The following is a 21,389-nucleotide window of genomic DNA, read 5'->3' as shown; positions in this document are numbered from 1 at the left end:
TTTAAAAAAAAAAAAAAAAAAGTTTAGATTCTTCCCACAGAACTACGGGCCATGTCTCTGTATATGTATATATGGATGTGTGTCTATCTCTCTCTTAAATACACACACACACACACACACACACACACACACACACACACACACCACCCCTATCTTCAGCCTTTGGACTCTCTACAAAATACATTTTCCATTTGTCCTTTACCCTGAGTAGATTACTATCTGATAGACTTCCCTCCACAATCCTGCCTATAGTAAGCGCTTCAAGGAATATTATGTTGAATGAATAAATGAACCAATGAATAAACAAGCATGCAAAAGCCTCTGAGGCACATAATAATAATTTTGTATTCCTGAAAAGTTTTAAGTTATTTTTCTCTCCACAAGAGCCAAGTTAAAACAAATAAACCAAGAAAACAACAAAAAACAAACAAACAAAACTGGTTAACGATCTTAAGTCCAAGAACATACTAGGGAAGCACTTCCAATTCTATATTCTAACAATTATTTCTCAAGCTTGTTTTCCACTGGGAACACAAAGTGCTAACAAATAAAGATAAAAAGACTGATACACCCACGTTAATTGCTAAAAGAAATTTACGATTCACTAATTCCTGGAATCTTGAAGGCAATTTTTGTACAGTCCAGCATTATCTCCAAGCAAAGCTTAAGACATGGCTATTGCAGAAGCATTCTCTCAGCAGCACCCCTTACTCTTTTCTCAATGAAAAAAGGAGTTGGGGCCCCAATTCAATCTTCTTTACTGATCCACCCAAAACAGAGGTCCACAAATTCCCACAGGAAAGCAGAAGGATCAGATTTCCAGATGAAATGAGGAGTATAAAGCAATAATACTTCAAAATAGGACTTTACAAATAATTAACAATCAGCTCTAGATCCATCTTTTCCTAATCTCTTCTCTAGAACCTACAGAAACAATGAGACCTGAAATTTTATCACAAAGCACACAATAACATATCCTACTCCATAAGAGAAGTGTTGAATTCCCAGTCTCAGCATCCATTCTATACATCTTCAAAGTTAGCAAAGGACTTTGTTCCAAGACTCCCATGTAAAACGTTTTCACATATTGTACAACTTTACAGTACATACTATACTGTGCCCTCTCAGTTAAAAGGATAAATCATAATGTGGTCTCTTACTCACTAGGAAATATCTGCTCTTACCAGAAGCACCTAAAATAGTTGGGGCAGCCTAGCTTACAAGACTCTTAAATAGCAACCCTGCTAGTCTTGTAGTAATTTATAAACCTGAATCACAAAACACAAATATGATTAAGAGAAAGGTTTTCTTTATAGTGAAAAAAACAGTTAATCATCTTCCATGGCCTTTCTCATATATGTCCAAAAAGAAGAACGGAAATTAACATGTATTGAGCACACACAGGTCACTATCATGCTAAAGCAGCTGCACATACACTACAACTGTATATTATCTTCATATAAAACATATTTATGCTTTAGATGTCCTACCATAAAATCTGGGGAAAAAAATTTTAAACCTAATCAATAGCATGAGTATGAATCATATACATAGAAAAATATGTACATGTATATATTGTTTAGTAGGCAAACTAATCTGTAAAAACATTATATTTAGTATAGCTTCATTTATATAAAACAAATTACTTGCATTTATGTCTAAATATACATTGGAAAGCCTAGAATATATAACCGACTTTCAAGTAGTTATTTCCAGATGGTATTAATACAAATCAGGTAGAAAACTAATTTTCCACTGTATGTACTTCCATGTTTGAATATTTCATAATAAAACAAAAGATCATGATCATTAATTTTGAATTTTAAAAAACACTTTATCACAATGAAACCTTTCTCACTGTGTTTCCTGAAATTGTTATACATGCAACTTAACTAAAAAAGTCCCATCTATGGTAAAGAGATTGTTTGAAACCAGGGCAAAGGAAAAGGCCTACTTTTCTATTCTGTTTGAAACAAAAAAACAAAGTAATAGTAACAAAGTAACAGAAATTATCCTTTGGCTTTTATGCCTGATTGATAGGCTCTCAGAGAAGTAGGCCTACAGTGAAATTATTACTTTTGGGGGTTTTCCTCTCTTGCAACTTTTGAGAACTACAATGATTTACCACATATGAAGTAGGTAGATCATAATAGCTATAAGTTTAATATCTCCTAAAAAGTGTACAGAACAAATTTCCAAGGTCTAAGGTTTTTTGACATTAGAAATTTTGTTACAACACTTTAGGCCCTTCCAGAACATGCTTATCTCATAGGCAGTAGAAATAATCTAGAGGGTCATCAGTTTAGTAGAAAGTCATCAGTTTAGCAGGGGTAATCAAATACAAGCCATAATGAATATACTTATTTTAGTCACCACTTCTTGAAAAATCTTATAAAATAATGGTACTCAGGCAGATCATTCTAAAAGGGTGGCACTGTCTTTTTAATTATGTAATAAGCAAAGGAATATTACTCTAGTGGGTCTTTCAAGTTTTTGATTTAAACAAAACCTCAAAATTGATTACATATTAATATAAACCATTAGTCTGATGGAGGAGAGAGGAAAGAAAATAAACAATTTCATTTAGGCCAGTGTCTAATGAAATTTTCTGTGATGACAAAAATAACCAATACAACATGCTGTCCAATACAGCAGCCACTGGTCACACTTGACTAATGAGCACTTGATATGTGGCTGATGAGAATGAAGGACTAATTTTTTTATTTTACTTTAATTAATTTCATCTTAAATAGCTACATATGGCTAGAGGCTTTCATAATGGGTAATGCAGATTTAGGGGGTTAAAAATAAACTAAGGTTGAGAGCCATCAAATCTCATTAACACTTAATACACAGCAAAACTAATTTTGATTCCCTAACTTAAGAGGAAATAATTATGAAGTACTTGAGTAAACATAGATTTAACTGTGAGCCAATGCCCAGAATAAAATTCCCCTATGTGAATACTTTTGGCTTGCTTCCTTTAAAGAACCTGTCCCTGCTGCATCCCTCAAATTTAAGAACCCTGAATTGGCTTCTCTCTCCAGGCAACTAACCTTCCTATAAGGGGAAGGAAGAGGGCCGGTCAAGTTTGTCTGGGGTACTCTCCTACCTGGCTCACCAACCTCAAATCTTCCCACTCTTCTGTCCTGGGGTAAGAAGCCCTTAATCTCTAACCCAGCAGAGTGCCTTCTTGGCTCTGGCTGCCCAAAGCCCGCCTTTACAGCACCCCATCTGCAGAGCAGCTACCAACTGCTTCTTCTTAACTCCCAGAATTATTCCTACCCTGAATGGAGGCCATGAACACTCGGCTTAGCTGTATACAGATAATACTAATCAAAGGCATTTAGGTTTTTGTAATTCATTCCAAGAAGCACAATACTTATGCTTATAAAATACAATATAGTTTTAAGTTTCACTTCAGTAAAAGCTAAATTCTGTTCTTAGTATATTGCCTGATCATCTGCTTCTAACCTAAGGAATTATAAGGAACACTCAATCTCTCTCAAGTGGGTAGTAGTCATTACTGTTAGAACAGGAAAAAACAGAATTCTTTCCTGGTAGGCTTCTCAAGTTATCCCACATAGTGAAGTCTCTAAAGTAGCAGTTCTTAACTTCTTGGGGTTCACAGACCCCTTTAAGATTCTAATGAAACTATGGACCCTCTCCTCAAAAACACATGAACTTTTGCCATATAGTTTCACAACCTGCGTGCGTGCACACACACACGCACACACAAAAATGGTCATCTATGGACACTTCTACTATAAAAGTATGTGAAACATAATAAAAATAATTAATATTCTGAAGTCCACAGACCTAAGTGACCAGTAGAATATGACCTCAAAGAAGCTAGAATTAATTCAACCTGATATTCCTACATCTTCCCTTAATTCTCCTTCCTCCTTCCCCTCCTCCCAATTTTACCCTCTTCCCATCATCCCTCTTTGCTCTTTATACTTCATCTCCTTATTTGGCTATATTATAGAACTAAAGTCACTTTTAGTATTACTTACATCCTTATTGCAATATTATGTTTCCTGTTCTAATTTCAAGAGTCAAAGTTTCTTTAAAGAAAAGTACAGTATCAGTTGAATACCTACTGTTTGCCAGATATTTGCCTATCTCTAACAATTCTACAAAGGGGAAAGAAAGAGTATCCCCCTAAATCTGCATGTTTGAAAACTTCCAAGTCACTAAGTCATAGAAAAGTTAAGATATAAATCACAAAATAGTTTGATATGAATGAAAATACGACAAATCAAAATTTAAAGTATAAAGTTAAAATACTACACGTGAAAATACAGTCTTAAATTTATACATTAGAAATTAATGAAACATTCAACACAATAACTTATCTTTTAAAAGCTCAAGAAAGTGAAAGAATATAGGAGATTAATGAAATAGAAAAAGGAAAAATCAGATCAATTGGTCAAAAAATCAGATCAATAAAACCAAATGAGTTTTTTTTAATATAAATTTATTTATTTATTTTTGGCTGCATTGGGTCTTCGATGTTGTGCGCGGGCTTTCTCTAGCTGTGGCGAGCGGGGGCTACTCTTTGTTGTGGTGCGCGGGCTTCTCATTGCAGTGTCTTCTCTTGTTGCGGAGCATGGGCTCTAGGCGCACAGGCTTCAGTAGTTGCGGCTCTCAGGCTCAGTAGTTGTGGCTCGCGGGCTCTAGAGCACAGGCTCAGCAGTTGTGGTGCACGGGCTTAGTTGCTCCGCGGCATGTGGGATCTTCCCGGACCAGGGCTCGAACCCGTGTCCCCTGCATCGGCAGGCAGATTCTTGACCACTGCGCCACCAGGGAAGCCCCACCAAATGAGTTTTTATAGGTTAACAAAATAATCAGTCTTGCTCAAGTTTAAGAAAACAAAACACAAATACAGCAAATTATTAAAAATTTTAAACGGCACTAACTATATCTCTGAGCTAAATTTTATTAGAAACTCACAGATGTCAAGCAACTCACCCAAGAGTACACAGCTCTTGGGTGTGTACTAAGGCAAATACCAGTATTACCCAGCTGGTAAAGAGGGAAGCCAGGATTTTAACAAAAAGTTCCTCTTCTTTTCATATCATACCACCTCTCTTTTAGGAATGGACACTAACCACCAGGGTCTCAGTTTCTTAGCTACAAATGAAAAAGAAGAATGACACCTCTCAGGTCCCTTTTCAATCCATGATTCTATGAGCTTAAGCTGGTCTGTGTAGAGACAAACAGCTGATTTCCTTCTGTTGGTTAGACTGGGGGTGAAGGTGGAGTTGCTCTGTGTGACCTAGCATATATCTTGATCTACTACACTTGGGTTGATTGAGCCATCCTAATGTGTAAGTACACTTTGAGGCCAACTATGGAAGAGAAATAAGAAACCTCAGCAAAACTTACAAGAAAAACAGCAAACTTACAAGAAAAATAAACAGTGAGGGAACTGCTTCTAGGAGCTGATGTTTTACCAAAAAGGTAATGGATAAAACCCATATGTAAGAAATATTCTCCCTTCCAAAAAAAAAAAGCCAGCATATATAAATTTAACCATGTTTGTTCATTTCTCTACATGTATATTTGGGTCTAACAAGTAAGTCTACAGTTACTTTCGTAAAATTTGCTTCTACAAACCCTTTCATTTTCTCCTTTTAGAAGTCCAAGGTTAAAAGTAAATAAAATTTTTTTGGCTCTTTACTACTTTGTGTTACCTGAGCAGTTTTTAGAAAATTCTATTCATTCCAAATTTAAGGAATGTTCTTTATTTGTTGTCCAATTCAGTTTGAACAAAATACATTTTGGAGAGAAAAACATGCAATATTTTTCTTGCTTTCTTTGGAAACAGGTGTTGCAAATCTTTCCAGAATCACATGAAAAATCTTCCTGCCAATTGACAGGGTGTATGTTATTTCTGAACATAAAGGGTTTTCTTCCCCTCCTTTATAAAGGATCATTAGATGTCCAAAAGTAAAGAAAGTCATTCAAAATTTTACCAACTAAGTGAAACTAGTAAGTCTGCCAGGTAAGATAGCTTGTTTCCTCTACAGATCAAATGCAGAGACTCCTTCCTGATTCTTAGTCCTGATCATTTGACAAATGTTTCATGTCTAGCACACAGGTAGACATTCATATCTGACACTCAAGAGAGAATGCAAAGTAAAGATGAATATCTGAAATTTCAATTATAAAGGGGATAGCTGAAGGCATGAGATTTTATGAAGATCAGAGAAAGTGACAACAACCATAATGTTAGAAAGAAAAAAGAAAGACAACATAGCCAACTAATAAGCAATGAACTACCAGGTAAGTAGGGTAAAGAACATGAAAGAATAGTGTCAGGGAAAATGAGGGGGCACTTTTCAAAAATGTCAATAACAGTTTTTACTTAACTCCCTGACAGTATGCTAGATGGTCTTTAATAACTTTAAAGGGGAAATGTTATTACATCATTTTGAAGATGAAGAAACCTACCCAAGGCAACTTAGGTTGCAGAATTAGGATTCAAACCCCGGGTCAATGAGGCCGTGAGCCTTCTGGGTTCAGATCGTCTTAACAATAGCAGATACCACTTAAAAAGCTAAGTAGAAAAAGAACACACAAGAGGTCACTGATGAATCCTGATAGAAGGACTGCAGTACTCTGAGTGAAAACAGAAAAACTGAAAAGAATTAGAGAATGGGAGTAAGTGGGTAGAAACTTTTAAATGTCTTGTGATAAAAAGGAAGGAAGGGGGAGAACTTGGTCTATACCTTGAAGGACAAATACGGCAAAAGAAGGCTAATGATTTTTTTGGTCTTCTCTATGGTGCAAAAGATGTGATAGTGAGCTGATGTGGTAAAATGCAGATGGTGGGAGAGGAGGACTTGAGAATGAGGATGAATGGATGGAGCTGGATCCATAGGAGATGAGAGGAAATGTAAGCATACACAGACGAGCAAGACTATCAACTCATCAACAGCAGGGTTGGCTAGTGTTGGGGTTTTCTTTAGTGTTTCCTGTTTGATTTGTATCGCTATGCAATGTAGTCAGGTCCTGGTTACTCTCTGGGGATGTCATATCCAGTTATTAGTATTGGGCTTCACCCTTTCCCCCTCCCACACTCCCCTGGGCCCTTTGGCCCTGATGAAAACAGTGTGGCAAAAGGGAAGAAAGGGAGCTGAAACAGTGTGAGCACCCCTATGGGTCTGGCACCATACTGAACATTTAATTTAACAGTAATTTTCATTTAATCCTCAGAATACTAGAACACAAGCTCCAAGAAGGCATGAATATGTTTGTTTTGTTCTCTGATATACCCCAAGCACTTAACACAGTGCTTAGAACAAGGCAGGCCCTCAACAAACATTTGATGAGTGAACAAAGAGTCACCTTGGTATTACTATCCCCAGTTTAAAGATGAGAGGATGACTCAGAGAGGATAAGTAACTTAAAGTCATACATGTAATAAGGGTGAAATTAAAAATGTTTAACAACTAGTACTGCACCAGCACTGGCCACTCAGAACAGATGCCAGTTGGTGCTGGAGGAGCTGGGTTCTGCTTCAAACTTTTAGTTGTGGGATCTTGGGGAGGTCCACGGGAGGGCTGTGGGCAGGGGAAAGGAAGACTCAAGATGTACACTGTCTACCAGCCTTGATAGTAAGGGATGCATCCAGGATTCAAACATGCACTTATCTGACTCTAAAGCCTTCTAAATGAAGTGGGAAACAGTACCATTTGCTTAAAAATGAGGAGAGCAGGAGATAACTGGAGGTTTTAATAGAGTAGAAAAAAACATTCAAAATACCTGCAATGGGAAACAATTAGTAATGAATTAAAGATTGATACCTGAGGTCAGTCTGTTGCCAGACAATTTAAAAAACAAAAACAATAGGATGATCCAACTATAACAGGGTAGAGGGAAATGAGGAATAAGAGAAATATGAATGGGCAAAGCAAAACTACAGTATAAGGATTTTCAATTCCAGGTAAATAATTTGGATATGCTTCAAAAAGAAATGAAAAATCAACACTGGTTCCTGAGCAAGAAAGGACTTGATGAAAGCTGTACCTCAAGAAGATGAGTTTGTGCAAGGTAGAGGGGGAGAAAGTGAAGAGTGTGGAGCCACATGGGAGGGATCAGTGGTTAAGAGCACTACATATTTGGGTGTGATTCACAGAGATGGCATTCAAAGTATCCAGGGGCAAGAGTTCAAAGAACAGTGCACCCTTGGCTTTTAGGAACACCTACATTCTGGTCACTAGCTTGTAGCTGCCACCTCTCTGTGGCTGACATGGTTTTACTATAAAAAGTACTTAGTTATCTTGTTGGTTTTCTGTTTAAGTTGGTACAAAAGGGATAAAGTGCAGTTTAGATATAAGTGACGTTTACCAAAGAAGGTTTTTACTTTTTGTGATTTTCTGTCAATAATTACCTATAATATCCTCAACCTTGGAGTCTCTTAGTTCGTTAAGACTCGTAAAATAAATTTGTGTATGTACTTAAACAGCTTTAAAAAAAAATCCAGGACAATTACTTGGGCAGTTTATTTTAATATGGACCCTGAGATTTCCGCACAAAAAACAAGTTAGCCTATTTATTTACACGATAACAAAAAGCAGAAGTTGGTCACCTGTTGTTACTGTCCCAGAAAGGCACACAGTGCCAACTGGCCAGGAACAACATTAATTCCTTCCACCCTCTTATGGTAACAGCTGTTCCCTTTTTTTTTTTCATGCTGGCAAAGGTCACACTCAGTAGCAAACTTTCCATGTAGATTTCTACATGCAAAAGGCAAGGAGATGGCTGACATAATAGGGTGTGGGGAGAGACAGCTGATTTTTTTCTACTTTACTTTCTCCTGGGCACTTATCAGGAATCTATTTTGGGCTCCTTTGATATTTGAAGCTATAACTATTAATCATTTCTCAGCCAAAAAAAAAATAAAACATGCTGTTTACATGAAGCTGGACTTGGGGATGATATAAGCACATTTTGAAATAAGCAAAAAACTACAGCAAAATTATACAGTAACGTTTACATCATTAATAGCCACCTAATTAAAAATGCATTATGTTAAGTGAAGAGGCCAGGCTCAAAAGGCTACATATTATATGATTCCATTTAGTATATGGCATTATATGACATTCCGTTTATATGACATTACAGGATGAAGAACAGACCCATGGTTGTCAGAGGTGGAGGATGGTGGGAGGAGTTGACTACAAAAGAAGCCTGAGGGAATTTCGGGGGGCGGGGGGAACAGACTAGCTCTGTATCTTGATTGTGTGGTGGTTACAAGACTCTAAGTTCTAAATTGTCTAAATTCACAGAACTGTATCCCAAAAGAGTGAATTTTACTATATACAAATTTTTTCTTAATGTTGGCTTAAGCCTCATATCACCTCTCTCAACTCCCCTCACTTGTTTCAAACCTCTTCCCAAGCTCCAAACAATGACCCCACCCCCTCCACCTAGCTAAGGTCTACTTGCCATTCTAGCTTCTTTCTATTCAGCTCCTTCTGTAATCTTTCCTTTGGTGTGGCACGGTGGGATCCCAGATGGAGCTGAGGCTTTGTAGTCAGATACACCTAGTTGGGTTTACTCTGGGCATTCTCCCAGTTACTACTTGAGTGAGCATGGGCAAATTATCTACCTATCTAAGCTCAGTTTCCTCATATGGTGGATGCAAATAAATATAATTTATGTACCTCCTTGTTGTAAACTAAGAGCCTAGTAATATGCCTAGCATATTACCTGGCATATTAAGATAGCTTAATTAAATGCTTTTTCCCAGCTCTTTCTCCTCTGCCTACTGCCTTCACAACCAATGCTCTCTTTCTGAGTTTCCATGGACCTGATACATACATAAAATTATCACAACACTTAACTGAGGTATTGAAATTATTTATCTCTAGCAAATAAAATGGGTCTATGTCTCTCTCTGATCCCTGAATTCACAGAGGCCAGCATGTTCATTGCCTGATAGTTAATAAATTGTTTGAAGAATAGCTTGTCTGCCTGATCTGGTCTTATTGTTAAAGAAGGAAGTACTGGAAGAGAGAGAGAAGCAGGCAGTAAAAGCCAGAACACAGTGAGATAGTCTGCGATGGGCGACCCGAGAAGGTTTTCCAAAGTTTCTATTAAGATGTTGTATACAGAATTACAGCACAAAAACTGCAAATAACCTAAATATTAAAAAATGGAGGTAAAGTGGATTATGCCAAATACAAACAATGAAACACACATAACCATTAAAAGTAATTTTGTAGAAGACTATGTTAAAAAGTACATAAAGTAATATCCCAACTTGTTGTTGTACTTTTTTAGAGCACAGGTTTTTTGTTTTTGTTTTTTTTTAACATCTTTATTGGGGTATAATTGCTTTACAATGGTGTGTTAGTTTCTGCTTTATAACAGAGTGAATCAGTTATACATATACATGTATGTATTCTTTTGCAAATTCTTTTCCCATTTCGGTTATTAACAAAATACTGAGCAGCGTTCCCTGTGCTATACTGCAGGTCCTTGTTAGTTAACTATTTTATTATTTTTTTTTATTTAAATAGACTTTATTTTTTCCAGAGCAGTATTAGGTTCACAGCAAAATTAAGTGGAAGGTACAAAGATTGCCCACATACCTCTTTTCCCCACACATGCACAGCCTCCCACATTATCAATAATCCCTCCAAAGTGGTATATTTGTTACACTTAATGAACCTACATTGACAAATAATTGTCATCCAGTGTCCATAGTTTACATTAGGGTTCACTCTTGGTGTAGTACATTCTATGGGTTTGGACAAATGTAGAATGACATGCATCTACCATTACAGTACTACAGAGAGTAGCTTCGTTGCCCCCCAAATCCACTATGCTCCACCTATTCATCCTTCTCTCTCCTCTAACTCCTGGCAACAACTGTCCATAGTTTTGCCTTTTCTGGAATGTCACATAGTGGAAGTCATACAGTTATGTAGCCCTTTCAGATTGGTTTCTTTCACTTAGTGATATACATTTAAGGCTCCTCCATATCTTTTCATAACTTTTTGCTTAGTCTGGATGTACCATAGTTTATTCATTCATCTTCTGAAGGATATCATTGTTGCTTCCAAATTCCAAAATTCTGGAATTCCAAAAATTCTGAATTTTGACAATTATGAGTAAAACTGCTATAAATATCCACATGCAGGATTTTGTATGGACATAAGTTTTTTACATTTGGGCAAATACCAAGGAGCATGATTATTAGATCCTGTGTAAGAGTATGTTTAGTTTTGTAAGAAACTGCCAAACTGTCTTTCAAACTGGTGTACTATTTTGCAATCCCACCAGCAATAAATGAAAGTTCCTACTGCTCCTCTCCCTCACAGTCCACATACTTCTTTTAAATTTCCAGTCATTTCCCGGTTTATTCTGATTAATTTTCACAAGTGTTATGATAATTTTTTATACTCTTGAAGCCCGTCTTGAGTTTTCGAGTCCACGTGCCACATTGTAGCTAGGTTATCTTTTAATTGACAAATGTGATGAGGCTCTTAAATCCAAGTACTGCCATTAGTAAGTGGTCTCTCTATGCCTTAATATAATTTCGCATCATATCACATGACATGAAATGACAGCACAAAACAACATAAGACATAAAACTGTATGATTTACTCATCACTCTAACTTTATTTCACACCAATACCTGCTTAGGAACTGTCTATTCCCTTTAATGAAAATGCTTTTTATTGTTTCCTCCCTCTTGTTTTCTTTTTCTTACCACTATCACTAGGCCTCAACTATATTTTCAATAAACTACAAGCTACTTGAGGGCAAGAAATGAATCTTGTTTAAAACAGATGCCTAACATTGAATACAGAGTCTGATGTCTACTATACCTACAGTTTATATTTATATTAAAATAAATATAAATATGTAAATATAAATAGATTTATTGAATGATATAGATGTATATATAAGCATATTTGGAAAAATATTTTCTTTTTTCAAAATTAATTTTTAAAAATTTTCCAGTCATGTCCAATAAAATCAACTGCTTCTAAAATTTCAGTTGATTTTTTTGGGACCTTATCAAACTTTACTGTAATATACTGTCTTTTAGATAATTAGATTCAGTTTGGTGAAATTCTATTCCTAATTTTTTCTTAATATTTTCATAAGAAAGAGAGAATGGATATATATATGTGGATATATATATATGTGGATGTTTATATATATATATAAAATGTCTTTGCCATGTTAGTATCAAAGTTATGCCGGATACATACATGATTACAAATAATGACTTGTATTGGTTTGTATGTTGAATTCTGTCTGAAATTTATTTCTTCAACATTGGAAGGATATTCTCAGTTAATACAGACTTCTAGCTTGGTCTACAAGGACTTTAGGCAGATTTTTTTTTGGCGGGGGGGGGGGGGAGGGATCTATCATTTCTTTTGAGAAGTTTCCTAACAGTCTTCTTTAGCTCATTTGAAGATAGTGTATTTCCACTTAGAACACAGGTTTTTCTTTTAAAGTGTCTGTAAAGATATATAACCAAAATGTTAAGAAAGAGGTCATCGGGCTTCCCTGGTGGCGCAGTGGTTGAGAGTCCGCCTGCCGATGCAGAGGACATGGGTTCGTGCCCCGGTCCAGGAAGATCCCACATGCCGCAGAGCGGCTGGGCCCGTGAGCCATGGCCGCTGAGCCTGCGCGTCCAGAGCCTGTGCTCCGCAACGGGAGAGGCCACATCAGTGAGAGGCCCGCGTACCGCTAAATAAATAAATAAATAAAATTAAAAATTAAAAAATAAATTAAAAAGAGGTCATCTCTGGGTAGCAGTAAGATTAGTAGTGATCCCTATATTCTTTTCTGGGCTTTTTAGAGTTTACCAATTTATTACATGTTAATTTTAGAAAATTTGGAAATCACAGAATAATTATTTTAAAAGAAAAAGCTAATCTAGATTTTACTAATGATGTTATTCCATATTCAAGACTCAAATGTCGAAAAATGGGGTTAAATGCATTATGCTGAATCCATATAATGAAACACTATGTATTTCTGAAATACAAACAGCAAAATATATTACAAACTATATACCTTTGGGGAAAGAAACAAGATATAAGAAGTTCCTCCAGTGAAAAAGTTATTTTAACTTGGAAAATCTATGAACATGGGACTTCCCTGGTGGCGCAGTGGTTAAGAATCTGTCTGCCAATACAGGGGACACGGGTTCAATCCCTGGTCTGGGAAGATCCCACATGCTGCGGAGCAACTAAGCCCATGCACCACAACTACTGAGCCCACGTGCCTAGAGCCCATGTTCCACAACAAGAGAAGCCACCTCAATGAGAATCCTGCACACCACGACGAAGAGTAGCCCCCGCTCGCCACAACTAGGGAAAGCATGTGCACAGCAACGAAGACCCAATGCAGCCATACACAAATAAATTAATTTTTTAAAAGAAAATCTATAAACAGATACACAGGAACAGTTAATCAAATATTAACTACTGTATCTTTCTTCAAAGGTTTATCCAAAGCCAAAAAATTTCAGAAGACAATATAAGACAGTGGGGCTTCCCTGGTGGTGCAGTGGTTAAGAATCCATCTGCCAATGCAGGGGACATGGGTTCGATCCCTGGTCCGGGAAGATCCCACATGCTGCGGAGCAACTAAGCCCGTGCACCACAACTACTGAGCCTGTGCTCTAGAGCCTGTGAGCCACAACTACTAAAGCCCACGCACCTAAAGCCCGTGCTCTGCAACAAAGAGAAGCCACCACAGCGAGAAGCCCGCGCACCACAATGAAGAGTAGCCCCTGCTCACCGCAACTAGAGAAAGCCCGCACTCAACAGCAAAGACCCAATGCAGCCAAAAATAAATAAATAAAATAAAATTTAAAAATATATATAAGAGTGAATCAGGGGAAGGTTCCTCTTTGAAACATAGTTTCTACAGAGTTTATTTAGTCTTTAGCTTAAAGAAATTGACCTGTAGCGTTTTATCTGGGTATTATTTAAGCTTATAAGACAAAGCGTCCTGTGTTCAGGTGAGATCACCGATTAAGTTACTTCTCTCTTTGAACCAATGAGACTTCCAGTCTCAGCAATACCATCTACAAGCAGGAAGGCCTATATTCCAAAGAATAAAAAGTGTATGTTTACTATCATACTGATTCTTGACTAAAGCTGGCAAATTCTAATGCCTTTACAGAATTTCTAGAATAGTCACTGTCTAGAAAGGTATATACATAAATTAATTCCTCTTTAGAGACTGTTTATGGTGGTGGTTGGGGGGCAGATATTAAATCCTTTAAGGAGACTGCTTTAGCAACTGAACTTGTAGAAAAGAAACCTGACTGACTTGATTTCATCATTTTGGTACAAAATATGCATAAGAAGTAATTCAAGAATCAAAACTACAAATAAATTTTAAACAACCAAATAAAATCCAGACCTGAGACCTCAACGGCTTTTAAGAGTTCACATGCCCCCACCTATAAAAAAAATGTATTGTGTATTTTAAATCTTAAAAGTATTTATGTGGATCCATCATGTCTAGTCTGAAATTATGCCAAATGGCAAGGTTCCAGAAACTAAAATAAAGTTATACTAAGGTGTGTCTCAGAAGAAAACACAAAAACTCTAACTTTGGCAGGAAGTTACCAAAGTGGCATATCTAAATTAGTAAGCTTTGTTTAAAACACACACACTTTTTTAAAAAGGCACACAAGCCAAAAACGTTTGGTAAAATTCTTCTTTTAATAGTTATTATTGCAGTAGCAAATCATATATCTGTTTTCCCAAAAATCTATGTTATAAAATAACTCGAGTTATTTTATACAGAAGATAAGTTGCAAGAAGGAAGAACTCCCGCAAATTATTCCTTTATGGCTAAGAGCAAACATGCAATGCTGAAACTACACAATAAACAGCAGTTGCCATGGGAAGCAAGAAAAAAAAGACAGGCAGATATTAGTTTGTTGAATGCCTACTAAGTACCAGGTACTTTATTTACATAGGTTCTCATTTATTCCTAACAAATCTGTGAAGTAGACAGTATTTGCTCCATTATGCAAGTGAAGAAACTGAAGCTCAACAAGACTAAATAAGAATTTGTGTGACCTGAAGCAAGAATACAGAGCAAAGCAGAATTTTGAAACCAAGTCTACCAGGCTTCATATCCCAAACTCCACCACATTTGGTAACAGTTACTTTGGAAAACAAGGATATCAAATAATCCAGTATTCTCAGTAAACAGGGTTCTGTAAGAGTTCAACTATTCCTATACCATTGACCTAAAAATGGTCCCTCTATCTGGCGAGATCATTCTTCTCCCATTGAGCATATCACAGGAAATCATGACAACCTATTATCCCAGACTATTGGCTACTACACTCTCCCTTCTAAATGCAACTTTTTAAAAGAATTACCAATAGCCACAGATTTCCACTTCACCAACTACTCACTTCTCAGCCCACCCTAATTTTTTTTTAACTTTTTTTTTTTAATAAATGTATTTATTTTATTTATTTATTTTTGGCTGCATTGGGTCTTTGTTGCTGCGCGCGGGCTTTCTCTAGTTGCCACGAGCGGGGGCTACTCTTCATTGCCATGCGTGGGCTTTTCATTGCGGTGGCTTCTCTTCGTTGCGGAGCACGGGCTCTAGGGGCACGGGCTTCAGTAGTTGTGGCTCGCGGGCTCAGCAGTTGGAGCACACGGGCTTAGTTGCTCTGTGGCATGTGGAATCTTCCCAGACCAGGGCTTGAACCCGTGTCCCCTGCATTGACAGGCGGATTCTCAACCACTGCACCACCAGGGGAGCCTCCAGCCCACCCCCAATTTAAAAATGGCTTTACATAAGGTTATCAATTACCTTTGTGTAACTAAACCCAATGGACACTTTCCAAGTGTTATCTTACTTACATTTCAGGAGAATGTAGACATTGTTACCACTCTCTCCTTGAAGCATTCTCTTCACTTGGCTTTCCAGAAACATTCTCCTGTTTTTTTAAGTGTTCCCTCCCTCTCAGTCTTCGTATTTTTCACTTCCTCGAACCAGTCTAAAAAGTTGGTGTTCCTCATAGCTCAGTCCTAAACCTTCTTTCCTTTTCACTTTATAACTTCTTCCTGAGATTTCATCAATTCTCATGACTTCAATTACCATGAATATGACAATGACTCCCAAAAGTCAGACAGTTCCTCTGAGCTTTCGACCCATTTATCCAAACAAGGACTTGATACTTCCTCTTGGAAATTTCAAAGGCACCTTAAACACAACAGGCTGAAAATCAAACTCACTATCTCATCTCCACCCACCTTCCCATCTCAGATGGGTTCTCTCCTAGTGCTCCCCAGCTCAGTTATTACAGAAACCAATGTCTATCCAATTATGCAAGCCAGAACTTTCAAAACTATCTTTGACATTTCTCTCTCTCTGACTTTCCACTTTAAATATGTCACCAAAACCTGTCCATTTTACCTCTCAGATACCTCACAAATCCCTTCAAACTTTTCTCCATTTCCACCAGCACCTCTTTACTTTCACTACCGTTACCTCATTTGGACGGCTGCAACAGCCTCCTAACTGATCTCCCTAAATCCATTCTTTTCCAGCTTCAATTTATTATTTCTCCCTGCAGCCAAAGTCGTCACTTTAAAAAGCTACCCTATCCTCCCTATTCAAAACCCTTTTTATAAACTCACATAGTACCCATACCTCTCCTTCATAGCACTTATTGGTTCATTTTTCTATTTATTTGTGTGATTATATGCATCTCCACTGCCTAAGACAGAGCCTAGCACACAATATGTGAACTAATATTACTGGAATAAACAAATGCCTACTATATAGTGGACACTGCATCACAGCCAAGGAGAACATACAGATGAACCCAGTCCTTTTCAGATAAAGAAACTGAAGTTGTCAACTTGGGTGATTTACCCTAGTGGTAGGTGATAGAACTAGAATTCAACCTCAGACCAGTATGTTTCCAGTGTCCATATTCTTTAACTTTTATGCATCCTATCAATATAAAATAATTCTGTAAAACTTTTATACATTAGTAAAAATAAATGGAAACTTATTTAGTATCTTGATAACATACAAAATATTTTAATAAAGTTCTGTTGAAATTGCAACGTAACACCCTACATTTAAACTGCTTTAAAATAATACAACAGTCCATTCCCCTCTTATTTTGAGTAATCATAGTTTGCACAGATATGATGCTAGCCCCCTCAAAAAGTACCCATTCACCCCCTTTATTATACACAGTACTAATATGTCTTTATCTCCTATAACATAAACACCTTCTTCTGAATTATATTCAGATAATACACTAAAACATGCCTATGGCTAGCCCCTATATGAGCTATAACATTTCTGCCGCAATTGTTTGATGTACCTTACAGTTCAAAATGTCAAACTCTTCTGCTTTTAATTTACAAAATATTCAGCCAAGTTATGCTGTCTTCCAATCTCAATATTTCATTCCTTTTTTAAAAATTTGATTGATTTTTGCCGCACTGGGCAGCTTGTGGATCTTAGTTTCCCAACCAGGGATCGAACCCAGGCCACGGCAGTGAAAGAGCCGAGTCCTAACCATTGGACCGCCAGGGAATTCCCCTCCAATCTCAATATTTCATTCTTAATTATGAAAAGTCTGAGGACATGAAGTAAGGATTACTGTAACAAAATTTTTCCAGCAATCTGCTCTTTTTTGCTAGTAAATCCTGAACATAGGTTGAATTATAGTTGATCAACCTAAAGGACAAATTCCTTACTTCAGGAAATTGAAATTACTATAAATGTGACCCTTAGATTTATCCAACTGAAAATCAGAACCTCCACTACAATCTCTTTACTGGGCAGCAATCTCAGGCCTTGTGAGGTACATCCTCATGATTAATCCTACTGGCCCTCTTCCTCTCAAAGAAGCTTCACCCTCTCCTGACTTCCTCTTGGAAGGTAAAAACAGACTATGGCAATATTCACTTCCTCGTTTTTTTAAACTTTCCTTTTCCTCACTCTCCTCTTTGCCTCCCTTTTTATCAGAAGAAATTAAGTTAGCCAAAGCCAACATCAGGGCCCTTTGGGCTACAGAGGCTTATGAGTTTAAAATTTCAGTCACAACTATTCAGTGTTTTTAAGTGTAAGTTTTAAATTATTAGCAAACAAAATATGACTCTTAAATAGGACTCAATTTTGTCAAGATTTTCTTACAACTTCGGCCATGGTATTTTAATTATGATGTACATATTTCTAATTGGTGGTGGGTTTCCAGGGCTACAGAATAGACAAAATTCCTTAACTGTTCAATGATAGCTATATCCCAATGCCCTACGTAGTAATGAATCATTCTGCCAGCTACAGCTAAACAGTAACATTAAGGTCTCACTATTCCAATCATTAACTGGCTAACAAACTGCAAGACTAGTACTGAGGAAAACAGAAACATAATCCTAGATAATGTTATTATTTTATTTCAAAGAACATCTCTCTCCTATTTACTATTCTTCAAGTCACTGGAATAGAATATAGCACAGGTAGATATAAAGTTAGAAGAGATTCCCCTGGCATTTCAGATCTTTGCCAAAAAAATCTGACAGTCTTAGCCAAAGACAAATTGCTGTTGATACAGATGACAATCTCCTGATAATAAGCAGACTAGGTTAGAATTATGGTTTCTTTCTTTTTTGTTTTTTCTTTTTAATTTGATAGTAGGTGAACATTATTCTTTCTCTTTTTTAAAACTGAAAATCTTCCTTCACTGAAATTTCAGTGAGTCTGACCAAATTATATTTTGCTTTGGCTTCTCAAGGTAGCATATGTTACCATTTCTCACAATATGGCTGACATAAGAGTAACCAACTAGTTGCAAGATTTCATGAGCCATTTGGTCACTGATAAAGTCATATACCTATGTGTGGCAAAAGAAGAGACTCAAGAAGGGGCCTACATTACTTTGTATCAGGGCCCATTTTTCCTATATCACTACTTCCTGAATACTTCAATCAGTCTTCAGCTTTTTCCTATTTTCTGCTGACAACACTCACTGCCTTCATGGCCAGGCTAGATTTATAATTGATCTCCAGCAAGCCTGCTGCAGTTGCTCAAAATGCCTCATTTACCATGTGCTCTTTGTTTTCCTACCCTGAGTCCAGTGGTATCAACTGCTCCAACATATTCTGCAGCTACTGACTCTCCTTAGTAAGCAAGGTTTGCTCACCCCTATGATCCGGAGAGATAGGCAAGGCAGACATTCTTCTCACTATAATTTACATATAAGTAGATGAAGGAGCCCAAGTGATCTTGCCCCATGTGATCAGAGAGAGTAGCAGAAGCACGACTAGAATTTGACTTCCAAGCCAACCTTTCACTACCAGACCACACTCTGAACCCTTTAAAAAAAGTTACGTAAACAAAATTGTTATTCAGTGAAAAATCATCCACAATGTCAAATCCTAATGCAAAAACTTATCTTCTTAAAAGCTAATTTATTTATTAGATTTGGTTAGTAATTAAACTGTATTCAATGGCAGAACTTAGAATCTCTCATATTAATGTAGATATCCAACACTAGCTATAAAGTTGAGTATTACCCATAACTTGCCTAACAAGTTTTGATAACAATCACAAATTAAGAGACCTTTTCTCCAACTGGGCCACTGGGTTAGACACAGACAATATTTGAGAAGGAGCATATTCAAAACTCCTCTCTTGTATCAATGCCATTTAAAAAAAAGTAAAATACAATAAACACCACTTGCTTCTGCTGCACTGCATAACTATGCTAGGTATATTTTCTAAATCAAATTGGGATGTCATTTGAAAAAGTGTGGGGTTTTTTAATAGTTTTTTTAAGAAAAATATTATAAAAGTATAACTTTAAATTACATTTAGTCATACATTTAACAAACTGCCTCTATGAAGAAGACTGTTACCTAAAATTAGGACTATCCAAGAACACTGCAGATGGATGTGATCACTATATACATTTATTTTTTAAACTCTATGGAAAGAAAACAAGGAAAAATTCTTATTGCTCAAGAGAAGTTATAAGAACTGCTTATGTTTAGCTGTATTGCGGCTGTACTTCAACCTGTATTGCAAGTTATTAGCTTTTGACCAGTTTATATTCAAGAAATAAAATCTTCATGTTTTAAAATGTGAGTACTCAGAGAACTTATGACTATCTCAACCATGCCATTCACACACACCTTTGTTTATTCCTATTTCTAGTCTGCTCTTCTCTCTACAACCACAAACATTCGTTTGGGTACTCTGTCTATGAGCTGTGGGAATATTGCTTACCTAGAAGTAAAACGAGAAGATCTGAGTAAGGTATCTGATTCCAGAAAGAAACAGGTTAGAAGTAATCAAAACATCTCCCATAGTGATCTGGACACTAAAAACTGAAATACGAACCAGGTCCCAATTTAAATGCTATTTAAACTGAAGCTAGAACTACACTAAATACTGTTCCAAAAGAAAAGTCACCAGCACATGGTATCAAATTTAAATAACAGACTGGGTCAGTGGTACTACATTGGTTTATTAACTTAACAATGATAACAACAATAGCACAGGCAAGGAATACGCTAAACACTTCACATACACTGTCTCATACATTATCTCATCTAACTTCACAGCACTATGAGGAAGACACTATTATCATCATCTTTTTCCTCATTAGATGACAAAACTCACAGAGAGTTGAAGCAACCTGCCCAATGTCGTACAGTTAGTAATAGATGGAGTGAGAATTCCAACCTCAGAAGAGTGGCTGCCTCAAGTCTATTGCCTACTCACTCAGGCAACAAATATCTGAATGCCTGCCATGTGCCACGCACTTTCTAAGCACCGGTATTACAGTGTTTCCACCCAGTAATAAAGATGGATTCTGAGCTATCTACAGGAATTATTTCCAGAATTTAGCACTAGCCAAAAGTGATGTTTTATAGTACCTCTGCTGGAAAGTAAAAGCAGTGGTCTCAGGAGAAACTATTTTGAAATACAGACTTCATTCAAATTCCTACTTCTCTCCCCGTTACAGTGCTCTGTGTACCTCTTGGGGATGGAGACCCTATCTCATTCATTCTTAGTAACCTAAGTGCTGTGACATATCAGGCACTCAACTTACCATACAGTATTGTCATTGTTTGTTATGAGTCTGTCTTCCAGAGTAAGCAAGAAGCTATTTGAGATCCATGGGTTTTGTTTTATTTTTCACCCATTTTGTATTACCAGTGCTAGGGCATACAATGAGGCTAATACCATAGGCTAATACCATACAGTTCTCTGATGATTCATGAGTTTATGTAAAACATTTACCAAAGGCTCATTTATTCATTCAATAAAGAACGTTTTTCTTCTCTTCTTCTCATTTACCTCAAGCACCTAAGCAGCCAACCCATCTCTCTTCCTGC

At 36.9% G+C, this 21,389-nt stretch overlaps 1 protein-coding gene across 2 annotated transcripts in view; it reads right to left on the bottom strand.

The window, feature by feature from the left end:
• PLPP1 (phospholipid phosphatase 1) overlaps positions 1 to 21,389 on the bottom strand; it is a 116,671-nt gene that overhangs the window by 86,829 nt on the left and 8,453 nt on the right. The gene's annotated exons all lie outside the window — the stretch shown is intronic.

This window comes from Lipotes vexillifer, unplaced genomic scaffold (assembly GCF_000442215.2).
Source record: "Lipotes vexillifer unplaced genomic scaffold, Lipotes_vexillifer_v1.1 scaffold810, whole genome shotgun sequence".
Classification (NCBI taxonomy): Eukaryota; Metazoa; Chordata; class Mammalia; order Artiodactyla; family Lipotidae; genus Lipotes; species Lipotes vexillifer.
This window is presented reverse-complemented; position numbering and strand designations above follow the sequence as displayed.